The sequence below is a fragment of the Lepisosteus platostomus genome, chromosome 9, assembly GCF_059453375.1.
Source record: "Lepisosteus platostomus isolate fLepPlt1 chromosome 9, fLepPlt1.hap1, whole genome shotgun sequence".
Taxonomy (NCBI): domain Eukaryota; kingdom Metazoa; phylum Chordata; class Actinopteri; order Semionotiformes; family Lepisosteidae; genus Lepisosteus; species Lepisosteus platostomus.
In genome coordinates, this window is record NC_142619.1 from 5,211,942 (window position 1) to 5,228,562 (window position 16,621).

Sequence of the window (16,621 nt, forward strand, 5' to 3'; positions counted from 1 at the left end):
GGGGGCCGTGAGGGTGGCTGGAAGGCGCGTGTTAAGCCCGTCTGGTAGTTAACAAGTCTTTGAATGAAGAATGTTAGCAAACAGACAAACAGCATGTCTGATGCATGCTAATAACACTTTCCAGTCCGGCCTCAGTGCTGGGCCTATGAATTATTCAATAGTCTGAAAAAGGAACCCCCCCCCCCCCCCGCCTCCCTCTCCCGCCTTCCACCCCCCTCGCCCTTCCCAACTCAAATACCTTCACTACAGAAGAGCAGAAACTATTCAGGCCGCTCTTTCATTCTTCTCTGAAATAATTCTGCAACTAAAAAAAAATCCCAAACTCCAGAAGCAGGCCAGCTGAACATGCACGATCACTGCACGTCACTTTTTTTTTTGCACTTCTCTGGGCAACATTTCCCCCCCCCACGCCCCCCCTCCTCTCTCTCTCTCCCTCTCTCCCCCCCCCCCCTTTAAAATTCAATCGACGCATTTTTCACTCATTGCCTTTTTTATGTCTTTTGTTTGAAGTTGGCACCTGTCCCAGAAAGAGCTCCACCACAGCACAGCCCTCGCACTCCCCTTGTCAGGAGAAAGAGCCAACGAACTAGAGAGAGCAGGAGAGAGACGCACACACAGAAAAAAGAGAGGGAGAAAGAGAGAGAGAGGGGCGCGATACTTGCAATAGACCCACTGGCACTTACAAATGGCACGCCGTCTTTACCCGCAGATGTGCAGCACGCTCAGAAAACACAGCCATTTTTTTTTCCCGGGCAGCAAAAACGCGTTGCCATGGTCGATACCCATGAAAGGTTGCGAACGGCGAGGGCGTGTGGCAGGGGCGGAGGGGTGGTGGGGCATGTGGGGTGGGGGGTGGTGGGCGGAAAACGGTTCGAGGTAGAAAAGTCCATCCCGGCAACAACACGATGCGCAGAAGAAGAAAAAGCGGGAAGCCGCCCCCTCCCCCCCCAAAAAAATAGACCAAAAAATCTCCGGATGAGTGCGCCCTACCACCATCGCCGCCACCCCCAAACACACACACACACACACCCCCACCCTGGAAAAAAAGTTGCGCCGCTTTCGGAAAACGTCTTAAAAAGGCCAACGACAGCACCACCAGAAGAGAGGAAAAAGGCGGAAAAAAAGAGATCGGCATCAACAAAAATCCGAAACAACAAAAACCAACTTGTTGCAAGGCTGTTTTGTGCTGGTGTGCAGCTCGTTGCAGGCAGAGGGTTAAAATCCATTTAGTAGTAAAAAAAGAAAAACTCCTTCTCTGGCACAGGCTGTCTAAAGGGGTGGCCCTTGCAGTAGAAATAGCAGAGCCACTTTTTTTTTGTCCTTTTTTTTTTCCCCCGCAGAGCTCCAATCTCCCTCTTTCGAGCGGCTGGGGCTGACTGTTGAGAGAGAGAGGAGAGGAGGAGAGTGTGTGTTCGGGAGAGGAGCTCAGCTGATGATGAAACAGGAGGCATGGCAGAGTGTGTGAGCGAGTGGCTTTTTCATCACACACATCCACACAGCAAGGAATTGTGCTTGCACTTGAGAGAGAGAGAGAGGGGAGGGGGGTGAGCAGGGAGGTGGGAGAAATGGAGTATACCACTCCCCCTGGGTGGCGCAGACTCAGTGCTGGTACTCGCGCCATGCTACTACTCCATACCTAGGTAGCAGGAGGAAGGAGAAGGGCAAGAAGGAAAAAAAAACAGAAACCGACTGAAGGAATTCTCAAGTAAGCACTCTTCAGATTCCCGCTGCTACAGCTTGTGTATTTCAGGAGTTCGTTAGCAAAATGGGAGAAGGGACAAAAGGGGGAGGAAAAAAAGGAAGTTTTTAAAATGTTTTCCCCCCAATCCTCACAGTCTGTTAACTCATTCATTCAACCTATACTGTGTGGGAACTGTACCCTCTGAGACAAGGGGAGAACACAACACAAAATTGTCCTTTAGCACCTCAAATGGGGACTACGGGGGGGAATGGAAAAACACGGGAGAAAGAACTGCCTTTTTTGTTTTTTCGCCTTGTCGCAGGAGAACAAGCAGCCCCCAACCAGCAGCTCTCACGAGTTAAAACTGCTTTGGCCCTCACAGCTCTGCTGGCAAAGAGTCAAAAGCTGATAAGCATTTGGGCGAGACAGCTCAACTGCTGTGCTGGAAGAAAAACAGCTGCCATGATTGCAATTTGATTGAGAATGCACACACACACACACAAAAAAAAAAAGAACTCCAGCCGCTCAGCCAGCGCGGGCGAGAGACGCAGCACAACCAGGCAGGAGTCAAAAGACGGCGAGGAAGGACAGTACAAAGGACACCTAGGATCCACCTGGCCAAAGTCGAGAGTTTGGATTGCAAACATTAAAAGCTGTCTGAAAAGTTTGGGGTCAAATAATCTCGCAATGCTTACAAGTTTGTCTGCCTCCACTCACCCCCTACCCCCTTAACTCCCCTCTGCCCCATGCACACACCCTTTACCCTCAAGGACTCATGCCAAAAGTCACGGTACTGGTTACCAAAAGCAGTTCCAGGTCTTATTTTTCCCCGTGTTCACACATTGTATGCCCAAGAATGCAAGCTGTCGTGCAGTACAGCAAAGAGTTGCTCAATTGTCTCTACTGGTACATATTTTCTCTGTTTTTACCCCCCTCTCCCTCTCCCTCTCTCTCTCTCCCTGTCTTGCTTCTCCGCGACCAACATTTGGCTTTTTCCATTTGTGGCAGACTACTGTAACGCTATTGTAAAACAGTTTCCTGCCTCTTTTGGCTCTGGTTCCAAAAACCGGTAGGCTAGGCTAAGCAGTACAAACTTTTTTTTTTTGCCTGCCCGAAGCAGCAAGGAATAAAACAAAACAAAAGTATTTTTCTTTAATCTATCTGCTGTGTGTGGACTATGCTGACAAGCTTATTTCATTCACTTCTGTTTTGTTGTAAACGCTGTGCACAGTGAGAGCAGCACAGGACGATGAAGGACAGCACGCAAAACACCAGGTGGGGAAGCTCTTTCCTTCTAAACTTTTCTTTGTCTCCGTTTCTAGAAAGGAATCGTGTGTCATTAAAGTGTTCGTGCAGATCATCTTAATATGGCTGCTGCTCACTCAAGACCTTGCACGCATATTATATCTGCAGTGCTTGCATGAACGGAGTACAAAATCCACCCTGTGCATGCTGGTCTGCTCCCTGCTAAGACTGTTCTCCAGGCTACCTTGGATTCGTCCTGCGTGTCTGCCATTGAGCTGGTTAGCCTTGCGTTGTCACTTAAAACGAATCAATCTGGACGCCAAATTAAATTTAAGAACTCCCTCGAGGACCTCTTGCGTTTTGCAAAAGCAGAAAGCCTCCCCTCCAAAGCCGACGCAAAAAAAAAGAAAGGAAAAAAAGAATAAAAGAGACAGAAACCGAAAACATCCTTTTTTTTATAACAATCTCTCTTAGCAACAGAATTTATTGGTGAGCTTGCTTTGGCTTCTACTGGAAGCCCTTCCTAGGCAGAATGATTCGACGTCACATCTCGCCATGTTTTCTAACCAATTGAAAAATCCACTGATGTAATCAAAAACATATATACATACAGAAATACGTATGTGTTTAAACAGGTTTAGATGCATCAGAAAAATATCCATGCATTTGCACAGGTACATTTTCACAAGTGGCCTTTTGAGAGACATGGCAGGATTTTTTCTGAACTCCAGAAAGTTCCTCAGTTGCATACTGTATAATCTCTAACTCCGATCTATTGCATTGGCAAGCCTGCTCCTCTGTACATTTAAGAAAGTTCATTTAAGGATACACTCGAGCTTCTGGGTTCACTGCCAACTCTCAACAGTTTGTGCTTCTATATTGCCTCATCTCTGAGTTCAGATAGCTCTGCGTGCCTCTGCGCGGATTATCTACAAATTTAAGAGTGTTATTAATGTTAAGCTTTTTTGCATTGTTAAAACTAATGTCTTTAACACTGCTACAGGGCAGTGAAGTTGAAGCTCTGTGTAATATATCCTGTATACACGAGCTAGAATACTTAACTATACTTCTACGGCACACATTTTCAGTTAAGTTAAAAAAAGATTAAAGAAAAGTAGGATAAAATACGTACGTGGAACAGAAAGACAAGTACTGGGCAGCAAAAACAGTCACAGGCTCTGAAACTTGTTTAGCCAAATAACACAAGTGGTACTTTCAGAAAAAAAATACATTTTGCTTTTTAGGGAAGTAGGCAGCTCTGAAACAAAGTCAGATCCCTCGGACAATACATTTTTGTGCGCCCGTCTTACTGGGAAATTAGAATATTAACTAAAAACAAAACTTTGAACGCATTACAAAAGAAGTAAACCAAAAACAAGCAGAAGGATTTTAGAAGTTAAAGCTTTGTAGACACACACATACAGTACAAATACATCTATTCATACGGATATGTGTATCAATATTTAAATATATCAGAGTACCTACATATAGACTGTCTATATAGATTACTAGAATTGCTGTCACTGCTATTACTTTATACAGATGTATTAAATTATCAAACACATTTTAAAATACACGTCTTCAATCTGCATTAACAAATAGACATCTTGGTAAATAGCTGAGACAAAATGGCTGCTTCGATCTATCTGACAAACTGGATAGCATGCATATTAATCCCATTTCATATGATGGAATTTATTTTTTAAATATTTCTTTTCTAAACGTGAGGTAGGAAAACAAACCTCTTTGTCGGTTTACAGACATACACCATTAAGCTAAGTTCTCACAAATGCTTTCTGTGCTGTGTCTGTGGATTCATTTACAGTAATAAGCACGTATTCTGCTTTCTCAAGTAGATTATGTGTCCTACCTACACAAAATGGAATTCCACGAATTTTCTTAATGCCTCACACGTAAACCTCGCATTCGCAAAATAAGGATATCCCAAATCGTTTAATAAATAAGAAGAATAGTTTATGTATTTTAGCATTTTATTCAAAACATAATTTCCTGACTTATTATTAAGCACTGGCAAACAAGGAAAGGCAAGAATACAGCTGCGTTTTATTATATTTCAATAAATGCTGAAAAAAACTTTATACTCTTCAAAAGTTCTCATTGAGCCAAATCCTCAATATATTTCATAAGAGCAGCTTATTAAATCTTTCTTATTTACTTACTGTATCTTTTGCTTATGAAGACATGTCTTTATTATGAAACAGCACAGTATGTTGTGCATAGTTATTTCTCAAAATCATTTTACAGTGATGTCCGAAAGAGTACCAGGAAGAATAATGTGTGTCTGATTTTTTTTCTCTCAGAAATATAATCTTCTTCTTAGAAGTTGAAAACCAACAAAATGAGAATGGCTGCTGATTAAAGTTTAAGGTTCATTTCCCTGTTTAAATTCTATTTTGTTCTGTAAATATAATCTAAGCATGTATAGCAAAACCCTAATCCAGTTTTAGTAAGCAAGATGTACATTATAACGCATTTATTGGAATTCTACAAAATAAAAGCAATCATGAACAACCACTGTGTTTTCATGGTGAAATATTTTTGTTCCGATTAAGATGCATTTTTTTTAATCAATCAAATTAATGAAAAGTTCAAAACAAAACCAACAAAAAAAATGGTAAAAGAATGAAACAAATTTAAATTGTATCTAAATTGCACACCTTCCAGGAAGGCAATTTCTTTTACACACACATGCTACGATATAAATGAAAAAAAAAAACTTTAAATTATAAATGTTTTTGACTGAGAGGAAGAAAGAACGAGTCCATTTTAGAGGTCAAATCAGTGTGAACCAAAACTAAGAGATTCATCCACAAGAAGCACAGGCTGAATGCCAACAACAAAAGCCCTTTTCGACTGCAGACGTTTAAAAAATGCAGTGAGAGCTTTTTTTGCATTAATGACTAAATCTTTTGCTTTAAACTAACGGCAGCTCCCCCATAACAGTAAAAACAGAGAGATAAATAGGAACAATGAATAATTTACAAATTAATTTGATGTTCATTTTCCGAGAAGAACTTTGCCTGGATTGCAGCACCTAATGGATACTCTGTTATACTTTTTAGATGACGTTGAAATGCAGCCGAAAATGTGATCCACGTTAAGATGATAATTCAAAGAAAGCAGGACAGTTGTAGGGGAAAAGAGGTTTATTTTTTTCAAACAAGGGAGCTACTTAACCATTTTTAAGCTCCTTCAAACAACAGAAGGGAGTTCAGATTCAGATTCTCAGGCAGCTAAAATGGTCTCCTGGCTATCAATACTGTTTGGCTGGCTGATATTGAAATCAGCTTTTAAAAAAGGGTGGCAGTGTTTAATATGTAGCTTTACATCCAAATGATGACGTTACATAAATTTAAAAACAAAGATAACAGGGGCGATGTTCAAAGAGGCCTTCGTTAGCGTAGCGCGAGCCCTGAATGAAGCTCTGAGCCTTACCAGGTGAAGACCTGACTCCCACCAGCTTACAGACTCAGGCTCTTGAAAGCCGAGATATTTCCAAGGTCACGGAGCTGATCTTAAAAGCCGTAGGAAGGCAATGTGTCAGCTAACCTCTGAGGGCGAGAAAAAAAAAAACAACAACCCCTGCTACTTAGGAAGAGCAGAAAATGAAAAGAGGGCTTTTTTTTCTCCTGTTTCCAAGTTAAGGACCCCCTGCCACAGGGGGTGTGCGGTGGTCTTCTCTGAGACGCACGTGTCTGAACAACTTCTCTATTTCATCTGGGACCTCTGAGGGCACTCCCCATTGAGAAGGGAACAAAGGCCATGACCCTAGGTCAAAAGTGTTACACAGGGAGTAAGCTGACCCCATTGAAAGACACTGCACTGTTTGCTTTGAGTAGGTAGAGATTATTAATACATTAACTAATACGGATTAAAGGTTATCCCCCTAGGGATGTCACTCAGAGTGTCGTACATCACTCCTTATTAACATCTGTGACCTCTTTACTGCTCCTAGACGTCGCTCCACCAACTATTAGGCTTTGCAGCAGCTTAAGACCATTTTATTAACTTAAATAGAATGAGGAAAATATGCAGTTTGAACACATGCTTACGAAGGGCAGTTTTTTATATATATATACCTAGACTGAAAAACACAGTAGAGTGCAAATTTATTAGAACACCCCCATTGCTTCTGTAGTTTTTGATTTGTTGCGCACATAAAATCAAACCGCTGTAACAGCACATCCTGGAAAATTGTCAAATAGTCAAATTATTGATTGTTTAATTTTACTGACGACTTTAATATGCCACATCTGCAGTCAATTTAAAGCAGTTTTCGAGGAGAGGAGCACACAGCCACAAAAAGTGAAATGCAATAGATTTAGTTTTTAAAGGTTTGTTGTTCATTTTTAGCAAAATTAATGGCATCGCAGATTCAGCACACAAGGTATGGCATTTTAGTCCAATGTGCTGTTTCTTCAGGGACAGAGCCCAAACAGACCTCCATATTCGGGAAAGACAACATTCTCTGACGGCAAAGACAGATATTTGAAACCCCTTGTTTGTGTATGAGTTACCTGTAAATCGAGTGTGGAGAAATCAACAAACAATTGCTGAGGCAAATATTAGTGTTTGTGCCTGAGAAACTCAATAAACGCCTTGAATTCTTCAAACAAATGAGCACACTAACGGAATCACAATTACCCCAACAGGCATCTGCAGATGACACTGAAGAATTAGAGCTAAAATACAGCATTGCCCCCCTTACTTTTTCATCCTATAACTGGCTCACCTATAAAATGCTATAACGAGGATAATGACATCCAAACTAAGCTAATCACTAATAGAACTATAGAAATAATTATGCCCCACCTTTTCCAAAATGCAATTTTATATAATGCCTGACAATTAAATGCAAAATCACAATTATTTAAATTTGACAATGTAAATTGTAAACAAATATAAAATGCGAAAGGAAAAACGAGCAGCTTCTTTTTTTTTTTTTTTTGGCCCCGGCATTTTGATGACTCTACCTTTCTATCATATAAAATGGGGGTGTACATGAGTTCAAATCACAAAATGGAGGACTAGTCAGACCTGCAGCCTTTAAGATTGTCACTGATTATTAAAGAGTAACTAGAACGTGGCACTGCGCACAACTTCAGGGAACCAAAAAAAGATTTAGCTATCTTTACATAGCTTATCATTTTAAAAATGAATGTTTTTTTTTTTTTACTTCTGATGATTTTGCAGATATCAAGTCGAATTATCAGAATCAATTTATCGGAGAGCAAATTTACCAATGCGAATATTTGTTTGCTCTTCTAATATTTCTGGAAGGCGCACTTTCAATAAGCACCGAAACCCAGGCTTTATTTTTTAACAAGTACTGCAAAGTAAAGTACATACTTAATTGAACACCGAATTGTCAAAGTCAAAATCAAAAAGCCCTGTACAGATACAAGCAATGCATTCACCTTTTACTTTTAAGCACTGCCAAAAATAAAGTTACAAGTGAAATATTGTTAAGTATTTATGCACTTTTTTTTTTTACAGAAGTCAACAAATATATAGCCCATAGAGAACATTATTGGGTAGAAAATGAAAGTGAATGTTTAATGTCAATTAATGTTTTCTGAAAAACAGAGATCATATATAATTACAACCATCTGGTTAAACACATTTTTTCTATATTTATATTTTATGTTTTGTGTTGCACATACTGTATATTTTATATTTATATTTTACATTTATATTTAGTGGTGCACATAAGGTTATACCTCTTCACATTCTCTGCAAAATTAAATCAATTGAGGTTTGAACTTGTAGAATTCTGCTTGGACGTCCTCCCCAGGCAAACTACTATCTTTGCAACTGAATGTGGCATCATCCACATATTAAATTTAAAATAAAGGACGACAAATATGCATGCAGTAAGACTTCCTGCTTAAGCTGTATTTCAGGCACTTTTCGGTACAAGCAGACGTCAAATATAGACGAGCAGGAGACATTAACAAGCATATACATTATGTACAAAAATCATTCTAAAATAATTGCAAGTTGTCCAATTTTACTTATAGATGCCATAATTTCATTTTGTGTCGAGTTCACTAAATTTTCACCAGTCTATTAAAAAGACATTGCAAATGACACATGAATGACATAAAAACACACAGAATAATTAACTAACACCCAAATTGAAAGAACACGTACATTTTAGGAACATTAAAACAATCCTGTCAATATTCTAACCCCCTAAAACAAATTAAATTATTTTACAACTGATATATACAGTACTATATTAAATGTTTCAACTTCTAAGGTATGATACAACCTCACCGTGCCTTTGAAGATGCAGAAGTGCTTAATTTCTGCTTTTCACATTTTGGGAAGGTAAAAAAGATAAGATTGGAACAATATCTAAACAGATTAGCTCATGCCCTTACGAATTTTAAGGATTTCTTATTAGTAGTCTTATTTGGAGTGGTGTAAAACAAAGCAAAACCAAACAAAAAAGTTTTAAACCAGCAATATTTAAAAAGGGTAGCTTCCAAAAAAAAAATGTTAATTAAAAATGGATTTTGGCTATAAAAATAATGATGCAACATTAAGTATTTTCAGAATTTATTTCACACCACCATGTATTTCTTGACCAAAAAACAGGCAAAAAAAAGGCAAAAGAGTAAAATGAACTAAACTAAAAAAATCCCAAAGCAGTAGAGAAGTGTTATAAAATTGTTTTCCTTAAGTTCCAGTCCCTTGAAACGTTTAAACTGGAGGAAAATAACTTTGAATGAAGAAAAAAAGTCACTGAACATTACACAACAACCAAGTAATAAAAGTTAAATAAATAACTTGCAAATGCAACCCAAATTGTAAAGGTTCTGCCCAGAAGAACTACTCTAATACTGAAATTTCAGAACCCAGATTACACCTTGGACAAAATTATATTTTATCACATTAAAATCGTACTGCTTTTTTTAATATGTGGATCCTCATAGAACAGTGTTAAAATTAAAGATCTTTTTTCCTAATTCAAAGTAAAAATAAAATATTGTTGTCCAGTTCTATTATGTCTTTTTCACACTTCAAACAGTAATATTATACTGATGACTATTCCTCATACCCAAAAAATCAAATTATCCTTTTCACATACAGTATGCCCCTCAAAAATACTGTATAATTTAAAATTCTGTGAGCATGTCACAACCAGACTACAGTAACACCACCTTGTGTCCTGTGTCACCGGAGTAAAAGTCCTAAAATCCTTCTTACCAATTCTGATAAAATTTACGGCACTTTCACAAAAACACAACCGTGGAGACAAGAGACCAAGGCTGTATTTCTGTAAGCAAATAACACCACAAAAAAATACTGATGAAACAGAAGTCAGATATCTTGTTCCACAATGATTCTACAACATTGTGATTTAATTATTTATCTAGCTCACAATAAGGAAGTACACAAGTCACACAGTGTGTGGAGTGGTTAAAAAAGAATGTTAAAAAAATCAACACTACTTAGGCTGGGAAGATTTTCCTCAAAGCAAACAACACAACACACGGCAAATCTTGTTTCACGGTGTTGAACTGTAGGATTCAACAATTCGGGATTATTATATCATGATACAGAACAGCCTCTTCCTTTGGATTTAAATACCAATTTTATTTAAGCTAAGATCCATTTGCAAACTAAAATATTTTCTTTCAAAATCATTTAAAAAATAATTTATAATGGGTATTATAAATAAGGTATTAAATTAAATATTCAGTCCCGATAGTAAATTGGCAGAAATTAAGAAATTCAGTGAGACTTATTTGGTTTAATTTCTACATGTAAATCAGCTTTATCTTACAAGTACACACAAGTATGTCTGCTATATACACAACACAATTTTGAGAACGGACTGAAGGATTTACTTAAGTTGAGGTTTAAACCAAAATGTAAAATGAGGTCAATTTAATAAAGATGGTGATAATTAAATTTTCACTCAGAATGTACTTTAGGTATTTGAAACTGTTGAAATATGTAGACTGTAATTCATGTATGATGAAAGAATTTAATTCATGGGCGGTATATGCGATATTGATACTAAAAGTAAGAAAAATAAAAAAGTCATTAGCCCGGCAATTTTAACAATTTTCAAAACTGCCTACAAGGAACACAATTCTCTTATACTGATATCATTCCAAAAGTACCTCAGTAAGTGGGGCGTATACAGTATATGCTATGTAAAAATCCTTACAGTATGTGGTAAAAAAAAAGGTTTTCACTTTGGACTTTTTTTTCCCCTAAAAAACTATAATAACATTGCAAGCTAAAAATCTTGCAAAATAAAACCTTTATTTTTTTTTTCACTGGCTTTACACTAAATACAAATCACACCATTTTCAATATTCACTTTTCCCTCCAAAACATCTTCGGTAGACATTCACCAAGAACTGCTCCTTGTCTGTAAGACCACAAAAACAAGGACTTCGATGTCAGCTCACCTTTATTTGGTCAGACTGTGGTTACTACCCAAGCGAGCTCAAACACAGAAGAGGTTTCCCTAAAAAGACTGCTGGTGCATTACTTATTTTGAAATATGAAAAAAAAAGTGTAAAAATACCTTTTCTATTGCCAGCAAGGTGGGCTGACACACCCATTTAAAATGTAGACCCTCCATTAAAAAAAATAAAAAATACATATCTTTCACTCCACTCCAGACTAAAATTACGTCAGATATTTTCTTCTAAATATTTATCGGTATAAACGCATTCCAACAGATTAATTCAGAAGGAGTTCGACTAAAAAAAAAAATTAGTTTTAATACTTGCTAACCAGGTGATATAACTTGACAGCACAAGGAACATGTCTGGGTTTATCTAAGCTTTCTTCCAAATGAACTTTCCGATTAATGCGTTTTGTTAAATACAAATTGTAACACATATCCGTAAAAACCCACTTGTACAAAAAACAGAAACTTGTCCACTTTTTGTGCTTGACAGAATACAGAAAAACAGTCCAACTCAAATTGTTTTAAAAGCTGAAAATCAACTCTTGCTACAGTTTTTTTTTCCAGAATGTAAAAGAACATTTCTTTTTTTAATAAATCATGAATAGCAATTACAGCATTTATTTTCAGCAATTATAACTAGAACAACATGACAACAATTTTAAGTAATATTCCATAAAGTAAGATTTAAAGTAAGATTTCTTACATTTGTTCTCTAATGGCCGCAATACTTTGTGACTTATTGCCTTTTTAAATCGAAAAAATGAAAGCATTGCATTTCATGATTCCATGTTTCATGATTCATGTGGCCCAGCCTTTCTTTAAAAATTACACCTCACAAAAGAAGTAAGGATTTTGTAGAGAAATGTTAAGAAATATGATTAATTTGAAAAGCTAAAACCTTCAGCATTTATGATGATTATTAATGTTCTACAACCAATTTGTCTGAACAGTTTTAATGTGGAAAAACCTACTGTTCACTTCTATTAGCACACCCAAGTAATGAAATACAATGAAAAAAAGCATCAATATTTCTATTACAACTCTTTTATTTTTATCTCTATTTGTACAATTTCAAATAACAGACATCACTCCTAAATACAGGTATTTCAATGAAAACATGTTAATTAACATGTTTATGGAAATGGTGTGTGTTTTTTTCTTTTTTGCGGCTACTGCTTTGAATAATTATTTTTCTTTTGGGGAAAAAAAAAGATTAAAGTCCCTGCCTTTTATTGTCACAGCTTAATTCTATTTATGCGTTACTAGTCAAGGGGTGATATTTTTACAAAACTGTAACTGGGAGTATGAAAGCATTGGTTTTTAAAAAAGCTTTTAAAAAAAGAGGAGCTTTAGTAATGAAACCTTTCTTTATTCCTGCTACATACAGTATACACACATTAAAAGAAAGAGTAGTTCAGAAGACTAGAAAACAGACGCACACTAATATGAAAACCATGGTCAATTCGCAGTTCATTCATTTTTAGTCCCAAGGCTTTTCTGCATTACAAAATATATAATCAAGGTTAAAAATTACATTTTCTGTATGCCATTTTATATATATATTAAGAGTACATATGCTGTACACTTATTGAACTGTTAATATAAACCTAGTCGGGAACAAATACGAAGTGTATCTGTTTGAATTTTTAAGAGGATTGTGTCGAATGCTGTTTACTGCTGGTTCTGTGTTTAGATGAAGTCCTTTTCAAATGTGACTAATGTTTGAAATACAGTCCAATTCAGCACCACCAATTATCGAACGTTGCCCCAAAGTAAAACTACAATGTGCCTTTCCCTCACAGGACACATTTTAACAGCAGTTAATGTGAAGGGGTCCATAAAAAAAACTATTAAAAAATGTACCTTACATTTTTTCCATACTGTACTAAGATTATAAGGTTCACAACACAAAAACACACTATAGATATCAATGAACCGTCCATAAGCAGGCCTGGAAAAAGTCCATCATGATAAATGTATTAAATGATTATATTTCTTTGATGCTGTAAAGAGATGGGGTCGTGGGCCTTGCAGGAATTTGCTGAGACATTTATTTTTCGGAGAATAAGACAGAAATTCAGATGTAAAACTCACCTGGCTTATTTTTTTACTCCCTGGGATTCTGCTGGATAACAGTAACTGCCAAGCAGGCTGCACAAAAAAAAGTGAGCCTATCCAATGTCAGCTCCACAGTCTTCGTTTTGGACCCCAGCCGAATACAAACTGTGACTAACTACCCCATTATATTTCTCCTGGCACTTTTTGAAGCAAACTTATTATACGGTTCAGCGTGGCATCTAAACCAGGACATAGTAAGTCCTTTTTCTACCAAAAAAAAGGAGTGATATCTTAGGGAAAACTGCATCTCCGCAATACCAGCATTCTGCCTTTTCTCTTCTATCTTGTGCTTCTAATATTATCGGTAAATCTACCGCTTGCTTCAGCAGGTTTAGAGCTGTGGACCTGCTTCATTTCGCCAAGATGAAATCTGGACCGGTAGTCCATTTTTTTCCTGAAAATAAAGCGAGGACACACAACTTTAACCCGGCTAACGTTATTCCTCGTTGATCTCCTGCATCTGACAGCCCCGTCAGCTCCTCTGAAGATCGACAAGCTTTTCTCTCAGTACCAAAAGAGACGTTCAGTTGCTTTAACAAATCCACAGTAATGTCTCTCAGGGGACGTTTAGCTCCTTTTTTTTAGGAACTGATAGGCAATGAGGAATTTATAACATACATTATGTTATTTTATTCTTTACAGGTCATTCAGTGAAGGATCTAAGATGTCTGCCCACTGTCTGTGCGTCGCCATTTTGAGCTCCTCCTCAGCTCTGGGCACCAGAGCCATTATTAACCTTGCTGGTGACTTGGGTAGAAACTAAGCTGTGCCCAACTGTCCACCCACTTCTGCTAAGTAAAATGACTGCCACTGCTGTAGATGCTACATATCATCTAAAAGGCGATGTACTTGCAAAACATGAGACATAATCAAATCCCCAACATGACGTGTTCATTCAGGCATCGAATGTCAGATGTCAAAGTGCTCCAACTTCAGACAGATTTTGTGCTCAACCAAATTCTCTACCAGATCACTCGGGTGCTCATATGACAATGCTGATCGGAACCCGCTCTTCAGTAACTTTAAACTCTCAATACTGTTAGGACGATGAGAGGTGCAGTCGAAAGGACAGCAAAGCTTAGGTTTGGAAACAGAGCCGCTTTTCAGAAGCACGTCTTCTTTGTGCCATGGTGGGATAGAAGCATTTTTATCCCTCGTCTCTACGTTTCTCCTCTTTCCTGCACAATTGATGTTGGCTAAAAACTCAAGATTCATTTAACTAACAAAATCTGAAACAGTCCCTCTATCCATTTTCTAACCACTTCATCCAATTCGGAAGGGAGCCAGAGCTCCCTTCCAAATTGCCTGGCAAGTAACAGGCACAAGGTGGGGTACACCGTGGATGGGACACCAGTCCAGTGCAGGAAACACTCACAGACTTGCACACACTCAGGCCAGGGCCAATCTTCCCAGAAGCCCTTAACCAATCAGTATGTCTTTGGACTGTGGGAGAAAACAGGATTACCCTGTGAATACCCACATGTGCACAAAGAGAACATACAAACTCCACACAGACAGCACCCCAGGAATTGAACTCAGAGCCCCAGCGCTGTAAGGTAGCAATGCTGACCACGGGGCTACCATGCCACCCAACTGAAACTATATTCTTACTAAAATACTTTTCATATTAAATAATAAATCCCATATCAAACTCAACTATGATCAATCTATTTTACTCCACTCTGTCTGCTCCAGAACCAGAAAATTACGATATAGACATGGCTATGTTTCCTTGTCTGTGTCCAATGTACTGTAGGACTAATGTGTAGCTCAACACTCTAGCATGCGCTCTAAAACGAGACAAGTGTCAAACAGCTGTACTGTGCAAAATATCCATTTGCAGATCTAAATGTGTTCCTTTACAAGGTAATGATTTTCACTTATCTATACAAATTTTTAAATGGAAAAAATCTCGCATTTCTTACAGTGAGTCTCACGTCCGAAGGGATCATTCTGGGATGCTGACCTGCTTTTTTCTCATTGTCTGCCTACAGATGCTCATTGTGGCCCTATCACAACTTCTCCACCAACTCTTTGTACAGCACATCTTTGAAGAGTTATCTCTCTGATATTAGGGAACACTGTAATGGGACACCCCATAAGGCAGGGACCCAGGTCAATCGTCCTGCTCGATCTCACCTAATATAGGATTGCTTCCCAAAATACAACTTCAATGGCTGTTAATTTACTTAAGACAAAATTATGCAACAACAAGACCTACACTATTAGGCATTTGGTTAAAAGCATCCTAACTGAAACTGTTTGCCTAACTGAAATGCTGCTTACCATTTGTAAGAAATTGATGCTTATTCTACTGTTCTTTTTAAAATAAAATACCAAATACATGAAAACAGAAAAATACAATCACAACTTCACAGCGTTCTGAAAATGTTTTTTCTTTTTGTGCACACGCCTACATATAGAAAACTGTAGTGCACCTCGACACCGTGTACACATTAATTTGAGCGGTCACCTCTCTGAACATACCGTTTGGTTTGGGGCAGTCCAATTCTCGCCCTCCTCATCTGCTTTAAAATTACGCAACTTTTAAAACAGCTCATAACGCAACACAAAGTTTAATGTTCTCTGTAGTTTAATGTGAACAATGGAAGAAGACAGTTACCTCTGGCTATATTAATATTTGTCATTAGATTTGTTTATCAACTAGTACCAAAATAAATGCGCAGGAATAAAACAAAAAAAATCCACTGGAGGCACAGTTAAAGAGTGTCACACGGGACTTAATTTCACTGTGTTAACAGGTAATTTCAGAATTGCTACATACAGTCAGTGAAATTCAGTCCCCTGCAAATGGTTCATTTGTTTTTACCCCAGATCATTTTCTCAGTGGTTGACTACTTCCACTTTTTTAATGTTTATTTGACATCACTTCCCTCTCAGCTGAAGAGGTTTATTTATCATTATTTACCATAATTATTTAAATATATACTTGTGATTGCTGCACATGATTATACATCTCTACTCTGGCCAAAAGAATATTGTTAAAACATCTCATCTCATAAATGTGTACCCACATACAGTACACGTCACAAACACAGGACTGAACTGCAAATTAAACAGAGATTGAGATTAGTGATCAGTGTCTCATATAGAGT

At 37.8% G+C, this 16,621-nt stretch overlaps 2 long non-coding RNA genes across 6 annotated transcripts in view; one reads left to right on the top strand and one right to left on the bottom strand.

Annotated features, from left to right (window-relative positions):
• Window positions 1-16,621, bottom strand: part of LOC148654438 (uncharacterized) — a 133,927-nt gene that overhangs the window by 44,602 nt on the left and 72,704 nt on the right. The gene's annotated exons all lie outside the window — the stretch shown is intronic.
• On the top strand, window positions 1,315-15,880 carry LOC148654439 (uncharacterized). The gene is made up of 3 exons (XR_015941448.1): window positions 1,315-1,461; window positions 2,004-2,956; window positions 14,148-15,880. It is a non-coding gene; the product is annotated as an uncharacterized LOC148654439 (long non-coding RNA).